Below are 19,123 nucleotides of genomic sequence, written 5' to 3'. Positions count from 1 at the left end.
GTTGTGAAAGAATATGTGGTAAAATGAGGTGAGGAAACAAAGTACAGAAACAGTCCCCTCGTAGTTCTCGCTCCTTGTGTAACGCAAACAACTGTTGACTTTACCCCAGCTTGAGCTTCACCTTCCCTTTGTACCCTCCGCTCCATCGGTCGTCTCCTCACTTCTCCCTCGGCTATGGATCTGAATTATTCCCTTTGATCCGGTGCTACCTTGAGGCTCCCAAGAGAGGGAGAGCGAGCAGGCTGAAGTAGTGAGAGCAATGCAGAAAGACTGGTGCAACACACCGCAGACCTGTTGAGCACCTGAACCCTCCATCACCCGGGTACAGATGAGGATATTTCACAAAGGCCACTTAGTAGAGAAGTCAATTATTTAGTGGACAGTCTCAGGAAATCCTTTAAAAGTTCGTCCCACAAATAAAGCACAAAGTCTGTTCTCTTAACGAGAAACACTTGCATCTTATTTTTAGTTTAGAAAAGGTTGCTCAGAAGAGTCAGCGGTTTTTCTTCTTTAGAAGGCGTAGTGGTTGTAAAGGAAGCAACCTCGGTATTCATGTTTGGTTACAGAAAGACCAAAGACCAAAACAAGGTCGGTCCCTATTTGTCAACTACTGTGAGGAGATGAGAGCCTTGTTTTCAGCAAACAAGAGAAGGTGAGAATTTGTCAAATATTTTCTTGGAAGAGGATCCGTTTCCGGGAATTTTTTCCAGTCTATTTATTTTCTGTGAGTGACTGTTATTTTCCATGACGGACTGAAAACACTGTCTAAATTTATCCAGGTTTTCCAAAAGGCATGGGAACTCTTCCTAAGGAGCATGAGCAGATGCTTCTGGTATCCCGCTTGTCATTCTTACGCATGTTTGTTTGCCTATGTTACATAACGGTGGCCTGATGTCAGAGCCAGAACAGTATGTTGAGAATGGAAAAAGCATATGCAGAAGCTACATCTCTTTTCCATGTATACGTGGAGCTCATAGTACATGTCAGTTCTTAGTAGAACAAGATACTACATAACTGAATGCCTGCACTCTTTCACAACATTACAATGGGCTATGCTAAACCTCTGGAGAAGGCACTGACCTTTGTAAAGGCATTCTAGTAGGAAACAGTTACGGGAATGAGCAAAGGAAACTTTGAAAAGACTAAGGGACGATTGTTATTCTTTTATTTCTATTCTGCCCACATGCCGACGTCTTCTTGGAAGCAGGCTTTGGATTGCATCATGTTTGACTGACTCGGAGAAGCTGAAGGATGGAGATATGAACAACAACTGATAATTTCAGAATCATCAATTTTTGATCATATCTCCATCCTTTAGCTTCTCCAAGTTTCAACTTCAGCTGCCAATGTCTACAAAGAGTTCGGTCTCTTTTGTCAATCAATCAATTTTGACTTATTTAGTGCCAACAACAAAGGGTAGGCTATATATTTACACCTGACATATAGAGCAAGTTAAGACGGTCGATTATTACAGACAACATTGATCCACCAATGAACAGGCACTTGGCAACAGTGGCAAGGAAAACATCCTACAGAACCAGATTCAATGATAGAAATCTGTGAGCCGTGGCACATGACAAGAAAGGAAACCAAAAGTGGTAACAGGAAGAGTTTAAATAAGGACGCTTCCAAATATGTTGCTTTTGTAGCACTAAATATAAAGCTAGCTATATATTAGCTTAGCTTTCGCATGTAGACTTGCAGATGTCCTCCATCCTGACATAAGCAGTTTCTCTGGTTAAAAGTTATTGATCCGGTGAGCTCCTAGATTCAGGCGGATACATTCGTCCCCATAGATTGGTTAGAACCTCCTGCTCTTCACTCTCTTCTATCTCTGTGTTTGGTCTCTACCAACTCCTGAGGGACATATTTGGTTCCTCAGCTGCTAAAGGCTCTGCTATGTTCAGCACATAGATGTTTATTTTGTCTGCTGTTTGGTGCTGAGCAGGTAGTGTAAGTAGGATTTTTGCTAGGGATAGACCGATTATCGGCTGGGCCTATTATCGGCGCCGATATTCGATATATTTTTTTAAAAATCCGACGGCCGATAAGAGATCAATATAAAACTGGGTTATTTTGGCTCTGATGCATATGCTTAAAGGCATTTAAACAAAGTTAAGTGTTGGAGTTTGTATTATTCAAAATTTTGATGCCAATATTTTCACTTTTACTGCAAATGAATATCGGCTTCAAATATCGGTTATCGGCCTCCTTGACTACTAATAATCGGTATCGGTATCAGCCCTGAAAAAACCATATCGGTCCATCTCTAATTTTTGCTGTACATAACTGCAGCGAAGAAGAGTGGTGACAGCGAACTTAAACAGTAAAGTTGCTGGCCAGGAAGTTTAACCCTGAAACTCACTGAAGCGCTCACTAAAGTCGGTTCTTTCCGTTTGTCACTGCAAGTGATCATTTAATAAATGGTCGATTATGCTCCCACTAGAAACATTTATCCTTCTCCTCCTCACCTTTCATTCGTTGAATATTCAGTAAAGCCTCCAGTGTTAAAAGCCAAAAAGGCCATCACATGAATGTAACACCTGGCTAAAGGCTTCCTATCGACTAAAACTATGTTTCCTGACGCCTCTAAATCACATGAAACACTTTTTTTTTTTGCCCTTCAGCTGAGGCCAAAAAGGTACACCTGTTATCTTCACGCCATCATGTTCATGACGTTGGGTGTTTTTTTTCTGATAATTTAAACAGCTTGAATACTTCCCTTCAGCTCCGGTGCTCTCCTGTTCCTATTACGGCTTTCAGCACTGTGGGATTTCATAACTTGACATTTTACGGTTCACTTGAGTGCCACCACGGTGATGTAGTGTGACCGGATGGCATTTCTGCCTCTCTGACATGCAGATGATATCATCCTTCCACTGAACTGCTGCCACGTAAAAAAAAAAGCACTAAAGCACCACATTCAGCAGCTATCTGCCGGCAGCTCTCCAAACCCTGCTGGGGAAGACCAAGGTCACGCTCAAACAACTGTGTTTCTGCCGCGCCAAACAGCAGAGAGGGTAAATAGATGCCCTGCAGCCAGTGTGTGTACGATTGTGTGTGAGAGAGCAACAAAGAAGAGACTCCACAGGCCAAATACTGTGTGTGTTTGTGTGTGCAGTGTTGAATCCTCAGGAGAACCCTGTGGCTCTCCGAGCTATACATCTCATAAATAAAGCAGGATTTCCTTCAGCTGCAGCCATGAGTCAGTGTGTGTGTGTGTGTGTGTGTGTGTGTGTGTGTGTGAATAAGAAAGAGAAAGAGCACAAATGGATTAAGGGGGGGGCTATCATATTGCTTCATTGAACAACTGAATCAACTCCACAGCACGCAGCAGCAGCATGTTTCAGAACAAATAAATGAAGACATCATATCTATAAAGCCTCTGTGAGCTCTTGTGATCTTACTACATAAAATGTTCCTAAAATATTAAACAGGAATTCAGAACAGAAATTTCGACTGGGGTTAGAGATGCAGTACTTCTTGCTGTTGAACAATCTCTGTATGCACGACTTATTCTTTTATTTGCCTCACTATGACGTGAGGCGAGCTTTGAAAAAGCCATTAACAAAGATTGCTAGCGTACAGTGGTAACCCGCTTATTTGACAGGTCAAGGACATACAAGACGAGCAGGAGGAAAAATAAATCTTACAGCAAGCTTACAGGAAATCAGAGAGCGATACGTACTAAAACCAGCAATGCAAGTGAATTTTGATCTTTGAGAAATTCCTTCATTCTTTTGACGCTGAATGTGGGACACGTCAGGTGAGAGACTCATCAACATTTTAAAAGCAGCTCATCTGGGGACTTGTTTGTAAAAGCACTACAGCTGCAGAATAAAGACAACAAAGGAAGTCCTCAAAAAAGCAGCCCTAAATTAAAAAGCAAAGGGGTTCCTTTCAGGTTTAGTCACAGGTCCTTGAGTTTGAAGGCTTATCAGGCAGCAAAACACTGCTCAACCAATTTACTGATTTTTTCAATTTTGTTTGTTGTTTCAAATTTTTAATGAACATGACCTTACACAGTTAGTCCAGCAAACATTTTTTGCAACTAATAGTATGTGACTGCAGGTCTAAGAGTTCAACTGATCACTATCAATCATCAGTATTCACTATCACTTGGCTGTCCTCTGTTGTGTCTCGTCTTGTTCATTGAGTAATTCTGACACACAGTACGAGCTGGTGGCAAGTTTTCACTAGAAGTGAATTCCATCCATGTAATCCCTCCTTTAACGCATGTCCCGACAAACATGCACACTATTGATGCACCTTAAGAATGGCTCCCTTTCTCATTCTCTGTGGTTTGCGTGGGCACTTCCTTTAATCGCGGAGATTTCTCAATTATCTTCCAGGACATTACTAAGAAAGGCATTCTTAATTCTGTCCGCGGGCATAGGACACATGAGTCATCAATGTGCTTGCTCCGAGGGGAGTGTCAGAATGATGAAAACACAGTTCTTTTAATGGAAGATAAGCAACTGGACATCTGGTGCACACTTATAGATCCTTTAACCCAGAGGTTTTAACGCTGTGCGGCACAGAGAGCTGAGAGTGTGCATTATTTCAAGTCCGACAAATTGCAAAACAAGCTTATTGCACTGATGCGTGTCCGGTTGAAGGCGTGCTAATTGAGAAATCAGCCTGCAGTCCACTTAGTTTTAAAGACAGAGGTTTCTTTTCCTCACAAATAACATCTGGAAATCTAAGAGTCACAGAGTAACAACTTAAAGCAGATTAATCAGACACCAGTTAATATTCTAATTTTAGCTAGTGGTCCAGTTCCCTTTAAAAATGTTAATAAGATACAGCTGATCGAACTTGCTGCCAGGAATATTCGTCATTTCAACCTGTGACAGTGCCGGGCACTGACACAGCTGCTGCACTTGTGAATACCCCTGAATGGCTGAGGCGTCTGTGCACCGGGGTGAGAAAGTGACGATAGTGTGAAGCGCTTACGTGCCACTCCTTCCTGGGGAAGTTCACGGCCAGCAGGTGAAAAGAGCAGCTGGAAACCGATCGTGTCACGGAGGAGGATCGTGTGTGTGTGTGCGACCTTCCCCGGGCCAACATTAGAGTTAACAGCACATCGTAAGGTGTGATTCTGCATTAGCATTAAACAGGGAAGATTTCAAAGATCAAAGATTTCTTTAAATCAAAGAAGTTTTATCTCAGTTTGTAGGGACACACGGTGTGTTTCAACTGAAAGTAACATTAAAGTGATGAGAAATAAAGCCTGACGCAAAATGTGAGTAGTGTGTGGAACTACTACAACTACTACTACTGGTGGTACTGCTGGTGGCTCTACTGGTATTACTACTACTACTGGTGGTTCTACTGGTACTACTACTACTACTGGTGGTACTGCTGGTGGCTCTACTGGTATTACTACTACTACTAGTGGCTCTACTGGTACTACTACCACTACTGGTGGTTCTACTGGCACTACTCCTACTACTACTGATGGTTCTACTGGTACTACTACTACTACCGGTGGTACTGCTGGTGGCTCTACCGGTTACTACTACTACTGGTGGTACTACTGGTACTACTACTACTACTGATGGTTCTACTGGCACTACTCCCGACTCCTACTGATGGTTCTACTGGTACTACTACTACTACTACTGGTGGTACTGCTGGTGGCTCTACCGGTTACTACTACTACTGGTGGTACTACTGGTACTACTACTACTACTGATGGTTCTACTGGCACTACTACTACTACTACTACTGATAGTTCTACTGGTACTACTACTACTACTACTACTGATAGTTCTACTGGTACTACTACTACTACTGGTGGTACTGCTGGTAGCTCTACCGGTTACTACTACTACTGGTGGTACTGCTGGTAGCTCTACCGGTTACTACTACTACTGGTACTTCTACAACTAGTAGCGGTACTACTGGTACTACTACTAGTGGTGGTACTGCCGGTGGCTCTACTGGTACTACTACTACTAGTGGTTGTACTAATAGTTGTTCTACTGGTACTACTACTACTACTACTACTACTAATGGTGGTTCTACTGGTACTACTACTACTACTGATGGTTCTACTTGCACTACAACTACTAGTGGTTGTACTAATAGTTGTTCTACTGGTACTACTACTACTACTACTACTACTACTACTACTGGTGGTTCTACTGGTACTACTATTACTAGTGGTGGTGCTACTGGTGGATCTACTACTACTACTAGTGGCGGTCAGACTGATACTAATACTACTACCACTACCACTACTAGTGGCAATCCTACTGGTACTGGTACTCGTACTGGTACTGCTACTTCCTTTCATCAGTCATTAGGGAAAATCACCTAACAAATGTGAATCACAATGTTTACTAGAGTGCCGGAGCCTCTCAGAGCATCCACAGGAACGCTGAGAGATTGTCAATGAGGCCGAACCTCGGAGGGACGCGTTGCTGCGTGGGCTGTGATGCTGCGAGGGATACTTGGAACATGGATCGCTCTGTGAAATGCAGATAAGCAGAGCCCTCACGCTCTGGGTGAGATAATTCAATGTTTGTCTACATACTGATGGTTTGTGCATCTGCACAGCCAGCGGGGAAAATGTCCACTTAATTAAATCAATTAGAGCATGAAGGGCCCGCCGAAGCCGCCGCTGAAAACAACACGATGGAACAAACTGGAACAACAGCTTTCATGAGTCACACAAACTCTAACGATGTCCTAGATGCAGACTTCTCAATGCAAGCCATCGAGATAATGCTGTGGTCACAAACTTAAGACATTTTTCTTATCTTATTTATAATATTTAAATTGCTTAAAAATCTCTGTGTTGGATTGGCTAGAAAAAGTATTTTTTCTTGGAAACAATAGTGCTAATTTCTTCTCTTAATCATTTAAACTTTAATATCTTCACTTTATATAGAGTGTGTGTTTTTCAGTGTGTTTGTAGAGGCACCTAAGGTCCTGAACCATGGTCCAAAGTTTACTCTCTCCTGCTAAGAAGTTTTGGGTTTCAGCCTCACTCCGTCTCCCTTCATGGCCTTAAGTACCAATTTTCTGCCGTGTAATATGAACCCCGTACACACTGAAGGAGAGTGTGGGGGAGCTGAAGGCCTTGATTACTATTTAACGAGCAGTTCTCAGTCTGTCTATGAATTTATGGTCATGTTTCTCTGTTGAGGGAGGAGGAGTCGGATTTACAATCTCCATGAAAGTAATCTCCCTGAAGACCACAGGAGGGTTACAGTTGCCCAGCTCCCAGAACTCTATTCTTTCATGAAATATAAGTAATAGCAACAACAAATAAAAGTATTACAGATCAAACTTCACTCTTCTCGTGTTTCCATCATCATCATGGTTCAAATTCTTGAACTATTTCGCTTCTGGGATCACCTCAAATGCCATTGCAGGCCTCTACGTCATCATGCACCATCCACAGATTACAAAGTCAATGACTGTGGCTTTTGTTGGGCCGAGTGGGTGTGAGGCTGAGATACAGTACCGCTCCCCGCTCCATCCCTTCCCTTCCCTTCACGGTCTACCCCTCTGTGTCCGAGAGGAGGATTAGGCTCGGTGCCCGGTGGTGACACAAGGACACTGGAGCCAGCAGCCTGTTAGTTCAGTTGTTGGGCATGAATTAGGAAGTGAAGCCGGGTGGCAGAGGAGGGAGGTGATGATAGAGATGAAGGACGGGGTGGAGAGAACGGATAAACTAACAGGCACAGAAGAGAATCTGAGAAGAGAGAAGTGAAACTCTAAGCTACTGATAAGTAGCAGGAATGACTACAGTGTAAGTTACAGGGAAAAGAGACTCAAGTCTGGATTTCAACTTTGTTTTTTAACAGGGTAGTGGGACCCTAAACTTTTAGAGTTGTTAAAATCTTGTTAAAAAAGTTTGTGGGCCTGATAGAAGCCAGGGTCAGCTACCTGCGCTGGACACAACAACTGGTTCAGCAACAACAAGAATTTGTTAGCTCCAGATCTACTGCTTACGTCAAGGACTGGGGTAGAGTTTTGATAACCAACCATAACTCTGTGATCGCTGCAAGCCGAGAGTTTCTTTGTGGACATAAAATCCAATAATGGCCTCTCTCTTTCTAGCTTGTGAAAATGCAAGGCTGTTCGGTAACTGAACCAACTGTGAACAGAAGCCAGCACAAGCCCAGAACCAGATATAAGTTTGAGTTGGCGTAGAGGGAGTATGAGAGGCTGGACTTGTACAAGGATGCTTTTAACTAAATGAATGCTAAAATGCCCAAAATGAAAACATTTACATGCTGATGTTTAGCAGGAAATGATTGCAAAGGCCACCATCGGGCCGGTAGGAGAGGGAGCAGTTGTGAAAAACAGAGACCACCTGGCATGTCAAGAGTTTAGTCTTTTGGCAGGCTGGATATATTCCAAGTTTTGTGATCAGTCTAGACCAAGAAGAGCAGCTTGGTCCCCTTGAGCCAGTGGCGCCACTCTTTGAGGGCCAACTTCAGCAATTCCCGGTTCCCTATGTCATAGCTCCTCTCAGAGCCGTCTGGAAAAGGAGATGCGAGGGTGTAGCTTCTGAACACTGGCCGCCCTCTGTGTTCTCAGGTTAGCACGCTGACATCAACACCATGTAAAGCAGCGGCTGATGGAATTGTCATTAAGTAGTTATTATCCTGATGATGGCCAAGGATTTTAATACATTTTACTCAAAAACCAAAAACTTCACCCACGTGATTTTGCAAAAACAAAAGTTAAAGCATCACCAAAGTTATTAGAATAAATTGCACGGGAACCACGAGTGTTGAAGGCCTGTAAGAGTTAGAAGAGTTAGTAGACAAGAAAAGGGAATGCCCTGTGATTGCAATATTTAGGATGCAATCACAGGGCTGTGAATATCTGTTCAAAGAGGGCCAAAACAGTGAGCCAACAAACAGTAGCTAGAAATCATAAGAGTTAAATATATAACTCCTCTTCGGCAACGTGGTGTGAGTGCCAGCGTGCTACAGAGACATTCTGAAAACAAACAGCTTGTACAAATAAAAACAATAATCATTATTTTGCTATAACCGCACACAGACGGTTCAATGGCCACTGTGTGCCTTTCTGCTTAATCATACCACAAATCCTCTTTCGCCTCCTCGTTCATGGGGTCACAGACAGGGGGTCTATTGTCATAACTGGATGTACTGTCAGTTTAATGGCCACCCATTCCCCAGATTACACATGATTACAATGACAATGGGTTGACCTTTATCTCACCACCAACATGATGTCTGCTGACCGCCCATCTGTGCCTACACAAGTCTTTCTTCCCTCCTGGAGAGATTAGGATTTCCTGGGAGGCGGACATGACGCTATTACCAGAGATAAAGTACCAAATTTGACAATGACCTCTATTTTCTACACGGTTTCCCCTGTAAGTAAGTAAAGTGAAATATAAAGCTGTTTTGATTTCACGCTCCTGGAGAATCTGTTTGCTGTGGTTTATAAAACGTTAGCGGATAATTTAATCAACTTTAAAACCATTTTTTGCATATTTAAAAAAGGAGATGATTTTTCACCTCATCTTGAAATTACCTCCTTAAATTATTTAACAACCAAATACATTATTAAAGAACAGATTTTTCTTTGTTTAATTATCCTCGACTATTAAATTTATAATTATCATTCTACATTATGTAAAGATCACATTTGCCAGACTTATAATATCTTCTAAAAAAAACTCAGATCAAACAAAAAAGAATCTAAAAAGTTAAATATTTCTTGTTAATGACGTCGTTTTTTTTCCAATCGACTCCTACACGAAGAACAAAGGCGTAGGTGGGCGCTGTGTGTGACATTTAATCACTTACAGTGTGTGAAAACATTTTAGGCCCATTAAGCATCATTGTAGAGAGAAACTAGCAGAGTAATTAGTCACAGCTCATAACTGTGCAATCAAATCTGGAAGACGCGAGGACCGGGCTTGTTATCTCATCAGTGAGGATGTGGCTCAAATGACAGATCTGTGAGTTAAGTGTCAAAGATATATGACGTGTGCAGGGTGTGAAATTTGAGTGTAGATTTTCCGTTATAGCTTAAAAAATATTAAAAAACATAACACATATGGTAAACGTGTTATTACACTTGCCCAAGTATGTACTGCTGTGTTGCCTGTTTGGGATAACTTAGCCAACTCGAGGTTAACTAGCCACATGTTTGGCTTTTTGGTTTTAAAAACATCAGCTAGTTGAAGTGTCTTTGAGGTTAAATGAGGTGATTTACTGTGACTCTGAGTCAATGTTTAAAAATGTCTTTATGTGGCCAACTAACAGACCAAAACCACCGAAGAATTTTAAAGGTATTTAAGAGAGAAAATGCAGCAGAAGTCCGCATGGGGAAATGCTGGGACTTTTTTTTAAAAGGGAAAAATAAATATCAAAATGTGACTATTATTTTTTAGATCAAAAATCACCTGATTGATTACTCGTTTCAGCTGTATGACCGGTCTGACTTTGTGCACTTAGTCAGCAACAGTTCAACTATGTTCTGATAAGAAGTACTTTTTAACTACTCACAGAATGTGAATGAATGTGTATCTGCTCAAAACATCGCCTCCTGTCCAATCTTATTCCTACAACTAGTAAATGATTCATGCTTTTGATGTATTTGACTTTCAGGATTTACAAGCAGTGGCAAATGTTTGACAGCTCAACTTACATGAGACTTGAGGGGCCGCTTGACCTCTTGACACACCTTACGTAAGGCTAAACTCTATTGTGAAACCAAATAAATACAGTAAAACAGGGTAGGGCTGCAACTCACAATTGTTTTCATTATTGATTAATCTCTTGATTTCATAGTTCAATGCTTCGTGTATTAATGGTATATTAATTATTATTCCATACCCAAATATTCAGCATGCTAAGAAGGACTAACTAATTTGACACATGTTCACCTTTGAGAAGCTGAAACCAGATAAATGTTTTTGCTCTTGTGCATGAAAATGACCTTAAAAAATAGTCCTTTATCCATCGACTGGTGCTGATTGATTATTTCAATTACGCAACAAATTCAGTAAAACCAGCTCACCAACCTAAATGCTGAAAATGTGAAATTTGCGCAGCATTTTAAATCACTACATGAGTTCCTAACTTATGATGTCAGATAGGAAGTTTCTGTAATACAGGCCTAGCAGTCTTTTACTGCACCTGCCTTCCACATACCTGTCATAGCTGAGCGAACCTTGTCCTAGACTCTGTGTTACCCTTAAGAGAGAGAGAGGGTGTGTCTGCAGAAAAAGGTGTGCCAAGAAAGTGAACCTGCACCTTATAACATGCATCTTTGAGTAGCTGAATCTTCATGAAAATAACCATAAAACACTTTCTCTCCGTCTCCAAGCAAAAAAAAGAATACATGGTAAGATTACGTTCAGCTTCTGCAAACAAAAAGAAAGACAATGCAGCCCATCTTCCATTGATAAGGAGGATAGGTGGTGTAGTTACCATGAAGAGCCACTAAACACACTGACAAGCTCAGCATGTGGCTCCAGTCGCCAATCTATGGTGTTCTGGCAAATGTGGTTCATTGTGAAAAAACAAAAGCTGTGACATGCGTTGTACACTCTAGCAATGAACAAATGACTGAATGTTATTTTAAAGTAAGTAAATAAAAAAAGGAAGAGCAGAAAATAAGTCAAACAAAACAGATGTCTTGGAGAACAGAGATGTCTTGAGACCTGCGTGTTGATGGCTGTAGTAGCCTTCGCTTACAGGCCTTTGAGAAGTGGTGAAAATATTGCAAAATGGGTAAGTTTATACATTTAAACTATCTGTTTTAGTTATAAGAATGAGCATTTAAGCTTTACACTGTTTGCTATTGAATCGTAGCAAGCACAAAAGAAAGATAAACCGAGGTTTCCAGCCCAATGTCTTGTAAAACCACATCTGAGTGGACAAAGAGCCAGCGTCAAATGTAGAAAGTGAGACGAGAAAGCTGCCATTTCTGTCTCAACTTTTACGACTGTTTGTCACAGAGAAAACGATGAGAAATTAAAACAGAAACTGGCTTTTAAACTGCGAAAAGTGGGCGAAGTAGCCCGTCCAACTGCACCAACTTAACACAGTCTGTTTGCGGTTCCAGCCTTACCTTAGTGTTCACTCCAGCGAGAATGGGCAAACGGCGAGACACTCAAAACGCCAAACGAGAGCCCGCGTGCCAAACAATAAGTAACTAAGTCGGCGTGAAAGCGACAAAAATAACGGTTAAATCCACATATCCTCGGGTTTCTCAATATTTCTTTCTTTTAAAACATGGACTGAGCATGTACTGCTCGACCTATCCTCGCTTGTTTTTCTGTCGCAGGCTGACTGCCTCCACATCAATCACTTCTATCAAGCTAGTTTAGATAAAATTCGGACTTCCGGTTTGACCTTTCAAAATAAAACAGCACTGAGTTGCAGACAGTATTTCAAATTTGCTTCTGGTTAAAGAGTAGTTCATTTAGATGTTTTAAAAATGTTGATTTGTTTAATCCAACAAAAAAACACATTTTACCTGTAAAGTTCAGTCTTCATGAATATTGGAATTTGGTTCTTAAGCTTTTAAAGGAATATTAAAAGTATGCGAGAAACTTTAACTTTGAAGGAGCCTCAATTGATTTTCGGTGTAATGCAACTGTCTTCGGTTAACTTGATCGCCGGTACCGTTGGTGACGTCACTCACGCCGGGACTAGTACAGGACAACGCCAGAGGAAAAGGGTCCTACTCTGGATGACAATAACGCCCCTTGCTGATGATATTGGGAAGTTTTCTCTAAATAATGAGGACAATATATTTTTCTAACGCTAACAATGTCTGAACTGGACTCAAACTCAACAGAGTCAACAGACCAGATATGTCTCAAAGAGATGTGCAAAATGTATGCTTAAAACCTCAAATTTTCCAAAATTGTGAAATGACTGACACACTGTATGACCTCTAGACTAATATTGTCCATCACAAAACTTTAACTGGATATTCAAGGTTAAATTATATGATTATATTATTCCGTTTCAGGAGAAAAAAAAAGATGAGCGTGGATGAGTAAACCTTGAGCTTACAGAGAGTGAGTCACTGATTACATCCTTTCAGGTTACAGTTATAGCGTAGTAAAATTAGTCAGTTTTATTTTGGTATTCAAGGAGAGTGACATCATCCGATGATCAAGGTTGGTGTACAGAGGAAAAAATACATTGAATCATAAGAGTTGAATCACAAAGGAAGTCCCCATAGTCAAAATGTGACATTGAAAACCACACAGTTTTCACATTGATGAGAAATGAGAGAATCTGAGTTTGTGTAAATTCAGACAATGCAAGTGTGAGTTTTTTTGCTGTATCTTTGTGTAAACATTTTAATTTTTTATAGATTAAATTAAATACATAAAGTTAAAGTTATATCCTTCACATCTTATCTTTGACACCTGACCTGCAGCTACAGTATCTGCCAGCCAGCTCACTTTGTTGCAAACCTATACAATTAGTTTAATTCAGTTCATTACATACAGCCACAACCTCCCATTTATCTTCCCTCTCTCGTGTACATAAATCATCCCTATAAAAGTTATTAGAGGCACACTGATGCAAACTCATGCTCTTGTTCTTTGTTGCACAGCACCTCCACACGTCTAATCTGTACTCCTACACTGGAAATATGAAATGTTTAACTGCCAAGGTTTTTTTTGTTTGTTTACTTAGTCAATCTGAGATTTTGAAAATGAAAATGAAACAGTGCTTTTATTCTGAAGTTGAAATCATACGAATGAAATAAAAATGTGTCTTGCACAGAGATTTGGCTGTTCAAGTGTTGAGTTTCCTGTCACAAGGGGGCAGAGCATGCATGGCAGAAAAGTAAATCACCGTCACACATTCTAACCTTTAATGGCCTGTTAATGTAGTGCCATGCATGTGGCTGTTGAAATAACAAATCCACTGGGGAACGCCTGGTCCACACCCAACTTCGCACTCTTATTCTACAAGGTCAAAAAATGTCATACCAAATATATTTAATTAGAAAGTAATTAGTCAAATAAACAAAACCACATGCCTATTTGTTTTATGTTCTGCTTGTTTTAATACAGCTGACTGTGTGAGTTTAATTGGAAAGAGCTGGTGTTTGGTTAGATTAGATATTATGGTTCAGTTAACATAAAATGATCGAACATCTGGGCCCTGTTGTATATGTGATTTATATCACAATTCAGGCAAACATGCTGTTATAAGGCTTGAATAGCCATACATCCCAGGAATTCGGTTTCATAAACTCAGTTTAAGGATTTATTTGTTAATCCCGAGTAAAGGAAGCTGTTGCGAGTTTTGATCTACCTAAAAAATGACTTGTTGCCAGTTTTGATGTACCAAAAAAAAAAGACTTGTTACCAGTTTTGATGTACCTAAAAAATGACTTGTTGCCAGTTTTGATGTACCTAAAAAATTACTTGTTGCCAGTTTTGATGTACCAAAAAAAGGACTTGTTGCCAGTTTTGATGTACCAAAAAAAATGACTTGTTACCAGTTTTGATGTACCAAAAAAAGGACTTGTTGCCAGTTTTGATGTACCAAAAAAAAGGACTTGTTGCCAGTTTTGATGTACCAAAAAAAATGACTTGTTACCGGTTTTGATGTACCAAAAAAAGGACTTGTTGCCAGCTTTAGTGTATCAAAAAAAAAGGACTTATTGCCAGCTTTAGTGTATCAAAATAAAGGACTTGTTGTCAGCTTTAGTGTATCAAAATAAAGGACTTGTTCCCAGCTTTGATGTACCAAAAATAGGACTTGTTGTCAGCTTTGATGTATCAAAACAAATTACTTGTTGAAAGCTTCAAAGTACCAAATAAATCATATCAAATGTTCAAAATGTGTATCTGGTTAACTAAGTTATCCACACAGGAAAAACAGGGTGGTATGTGACTTAGGTGTAACATTATACAATAAAATTACTGCTCTTTATCGTGTTCAGAGCTGCTGTAAAAGTGCAAAATGATTGGAACGGCTTCCCTTTCATGCCCCTCCTCTCTGAAGGCCAAGGAGAGCTTGACTTATTAATCAGGCTGAGTAACACTTGTCAACACTTTATCTGCCACTGCTATAAGCAGGATGTCTTCCATTTTAGATCCACGCCCCTCGTATTCTCACCCGCCACACCAAATCAGCCCACTGAGTGACTGCTGAGAGCGCTGCAGCTGAGCACAGCTATAGTTACAGCCATGATGAAGCTAGAGGTTTATTCTGGCAGAAAGGTGCCCGTCTTTAAGTCCACCTGATTGGAAGTGATGATGTACGTAATGAACCAGCGGCTCCCGTGCTATGTTTGCTATTCCGTGACCTCTGGGCCCAGAGGGATGTGAATCACTAATAATGTATAAGATGTGTATGATGAAATGTGTGGCTATATGCATTTTTGTTATGGTAGTATGCATGCCAACTCTAAACCATTCTAAGGTGTGAAAACTTGGTTCAGAGGACACAAGACTGCAATTCCTAGTTTAAAATTTTTGGTCATGCTTATTTGTTTTCTTGCTGAGAGTTAAATGACAAAATTGATACCACTTTCATTTCTGGATATTAAAATGAAGCTACGAACTGACGGTTAGCCTAGCTTAGCATAAGTATAAGAACCAGCTAGCTTGACTCTGTATTCCTTGTCTGCTCACTTTTTGGACATGTTTGCCTTTGACTTACTCTACCAGGTTTGTTGTCATCGGTCTTTCTCTAAACACAACCGTTTCCATGTCATTAAAGGGAAAGCACATACTGTATGTTGCTAATAAACAAAGCGTTCTTAAGTTCTTCAAGTATCCCAGCAGCAACAAATGGCTGGCCAACACAGTTGCCTACAGGGTCCTGAAATAAGTCCAACTTAATGGATCGAGCCCCTAAAAAAATATGAATTACTCCTGTGATTTTCCTTCTATGTCAAAATGTCTGCTCTAAATAAAAAGGTTTACACTGTGACCCTGAAACAGAGGCAGCTAAATGGAATTCAGCCATCAGTCATTACATTTTTTTACACCTGTGCTTTTCCCGCTGTGACATGTCAATATGTCTCCTGTGAAAAGGGCTCACCATGGCGTTGTAATTGCTGATGCAACTGCTTAATGACTCACATACTCATGTGTGTTTGAATGAGTATGCAATCGCTAATAAGCTTAGCAAAATGAAAATGCATTGATGATATCGGCAGTGACAAAGCCTGTCTTCAACCAAACCAGCAGGCCGTTGCAGTCAGAACAGCCAAATAACTAAGAGCCTAACGGCATTACAAAGTGGAGACCGCTGGGCACAGTTGGCGCTCAGCTGCCACCACATCACCAACCTCGAACTTCCAGCAGCCCCCCAAATCTTTTGGATCTGTATTCTGGGACACAGGGCTTGGTAAAAGCTGCCAGAGTGCCACCATGACAGCTGTCCACGCTTTGCAGCGGACAAAATTAGCAAGATAAAGGCAGCCAGAGACAGAGGGGCCCAGTTGTTGTCCAGATAAGTGAGGTCAGATGAGCCTTCAGCAGCCTCTTGCCCTCTAAGAGAACAGAAACATACAGTACGTTTTTAAGACTGGGGGTTCTTCATTTAACTTCTATAGACATCATCAGATCAGTTATTCAGCATTTTGTTGTGTTGCATTCTTGTGTGATTGTTTTTAAGAACAAAGAGTAAAGACAAACTTCAGCATCTAAATAAAGTGTCTGGTGACTGCTGGGGCTGAAACATCCCACCAATCCCTGCTGGGATTTAGCGGCCTGGGAACACAACACCAGGCTGAATGACTGAAGATTTGCTGTGTCATATATAGAGAGCCACATCACTGCTACGGCACGAGTGAAGTTTGAGTGAAAATGAATACAGGAGGCTTTTAATAACGGTCATAAATTGAATGTCAGGGGGACAAAGACACACGCAGACTTTAGAAATGTGCAGCGGAGACAGGTGAAAAAGCAATCTTACGAATTTGTACTTTCAGAACCAATAAAAAACTTTTTTTCCTCCTGCAGATGTAAAATGGAGGCCCTGGTTTTGTGAGAACTTTTTATTAAATAACTCTGCATACTTTTCTTTCATCTACCACATGATCATACCAAGGTAATTCAACCATTCAGTAATACAAGAGTCACATGCTGTCATCATTCATCTTATTTGATTTTGATTTAAAAGTCCCTGCACAAACCATCATGCACAACAATTCTCTCTGTAAATTCTTTGAATTAAATCATAGGAGCATGTTTAAGGAGTAAATTGAGGTTAATTCTAATTGTGTACAATAGCCTCCGGAGCTGGCAAACGGACAACAGAGAAAATGCTGGTTAGCTTAGAGCGAAAGCCTTTCAACAAGCAGAAACAGCTAGCCTGACTTTCTAATGCTAACAAATTTTACCTACTAGCTTCTCTAAACCTAGCTAATTAACACATGACACTTTGTTCGTTTAATTGGTATGGGTAAAAAATGGGGATGCACGATATTATCGGCCGATATTGGCTTAAAAATGAACTATCGAATATCGGCCAACACGCCGATATCCGTTGATATAATTAAATGATAAAATAATAGGCTGCTGCATACTTGATTAAATGCCCGACCTCGGCGCAATGTCCCCGGCGCGAAGAAGACCTGCGCGGCGCACATGATGACGTCACGTGTGTCTACCTGCAGCATGAGAGAGTTAGAAGCCAAAATGTCCGTGGTGTGGACGTTTTTCAAAGTGTCCGAAATAGATAGCAGAACTGCTACTTGCAATGACTGCTCAGCTTCGGTGATGCGACGAGGAGCCAAGGCGAAGTCTTTCAACACTACAAACTTGATTAACCGTCTCAAGACCCGTCACCCCGACCGCTGTAACAAATGTGATAAGAGTATCACCATTATACTGTACGCTAATTCCAATACAGAAGAGAGTTGATGATCTCTGCAATTAGGTGTGCGGGAAAAAAATATCGGTATCGGTAATCGGCTAAATGAGTTGTAAAATATCGGCATATCGGATATCGGCAAAAAATCCAATATCGTGCATCCCTAGTAAAAACCAAAGATTGTTTGTTAGGGTGGCTTGTATGTGGGACTATTACTTGGCTCAGAACAGAATCGACCCTAAGTCTCACACTTTTATTGGCCATCTCTTAATGGTCCAGGTAGATACAATTTGTTTTGTTGGAAAGAGCCAGGCTAGCTGTAGGCCTATAGCCTCCCTCTGCTTCCAGTCTTCGTGCTAAACTTAGCTAACTTGTTGCTAGCTGTAGTTTTATATTGATAGAAATATAAACTGTTGGGAGGAGGGGGGGGGGGGGGTTATAGTCTTCTTATATAACTCTTGGCAAATAAGCGAATAAGAGTATTTGCCAAAGTGTCAAACTCTCCCTTGGTCTTCATCATCAAATCAAGACTACGGTGGTCCTAAACAAATTCTTGCTGCACACTTGCTAAGCTGCATGAAACAGTATCCCCACAGTGGGAGCCCAAAATGATTCTGTCCCTCTTCATCAGTTCTAATTGCCCATTAGAGACGTTCATTATGACGCTGCACGTTCTCAGTTGCTGGGATCCATTTCAACCTGTTCGACAGTTTGCACTGTAGTGAAGTTCTTCCATGGGATCATATTGGATCTTGGATGACCCAGAGAAATTCCAGTCCAATTGGTTGCTGTGGTATAAATGATTAACAGTCCGCTGGTGATGATGGGGTCTGCCTGGCTTGACCTTTCCACACGGCTGTATTTGCAGCAGCAGTAAGCACCAGGCTTTAGCATCACGATAGCCTCACAGTGCCCAAACAGCTGCAACTTTATCCCCCTGGCCTTAGCAGTGAGAAGCAAAGGCTGAGGGCTGGGTGGTGAGGTCTGAGGGCTCCCTAGAGCAGTGCTGGGCAACGTTTCAGTTTGCCAAAAAAACATATTTGCTGCTTGAGGTTTTAATTACACCACACGTCTGAAATTAAATGCTCATGCTATAAATCTTTTGAGGGAATTCAGGGATTTACCAGATCACATTGTAAGCACGTCTGAAAAATGCTATATGTCTGTTTCACAGGGGTAATCTAATTATTGCTACATCCATCTTGTCCTCTGAAGTAGCACAACATCTTCCTCTGTCTACTGTCTTGTAAACTGTCATCTGACTTCAATTTTGCCCTTTAGCTAGTCCTAACAACACAGCTTCCTGT

At 41.0% G+C, this 19,123-nt stretch overlaps 1 protein-coding gene across 1 annotated transcript in view; it reads right to left on the bottom strand.

Moving 5' to 3' along the window:
• nck2a (NCK adaptor protein 2a) overlaps nucleotides 1-12,289 on the bottom strand; it is a 41,505-nt gene extending 29,216 nt beyond the window's left edge. Inside the window, exon 1 of the mRNA XM_069663789.1 lies at nucleotides 12,082-12,289. The gene's annotated coding sequence lies outside the window, so the exon portion shown is untranslated. The remainder of the gene's footprint in view (nucleotides 1-12,081) is intronic.
• Nucleotides 12,290-19,123: the final 6,834 nt, after the last annotated feature.

The sequence above is a fragment of the Semicossyphus pulcher genome, unplaced genomic scaffold, assembly GCF_022749685.1.
Source record: "Semicossyphus pulcher isolate SPU_LCO1_2020_fin unplaced genomic scaffold, fSemPul1.0.p SCAF_15, whole genome shotgun sequence".
NCBI lineage: Eukaryota > Metazoa > Chordata > Actinopteri > Labriformes > Labridae > Semicossyphus > Semicossyphus pulcher.
The sequence above is the reverse complement of the archived record's forward strand: the minus strand, read 5'-3'. Positions and strand labels throughout refer to the sequence as shown.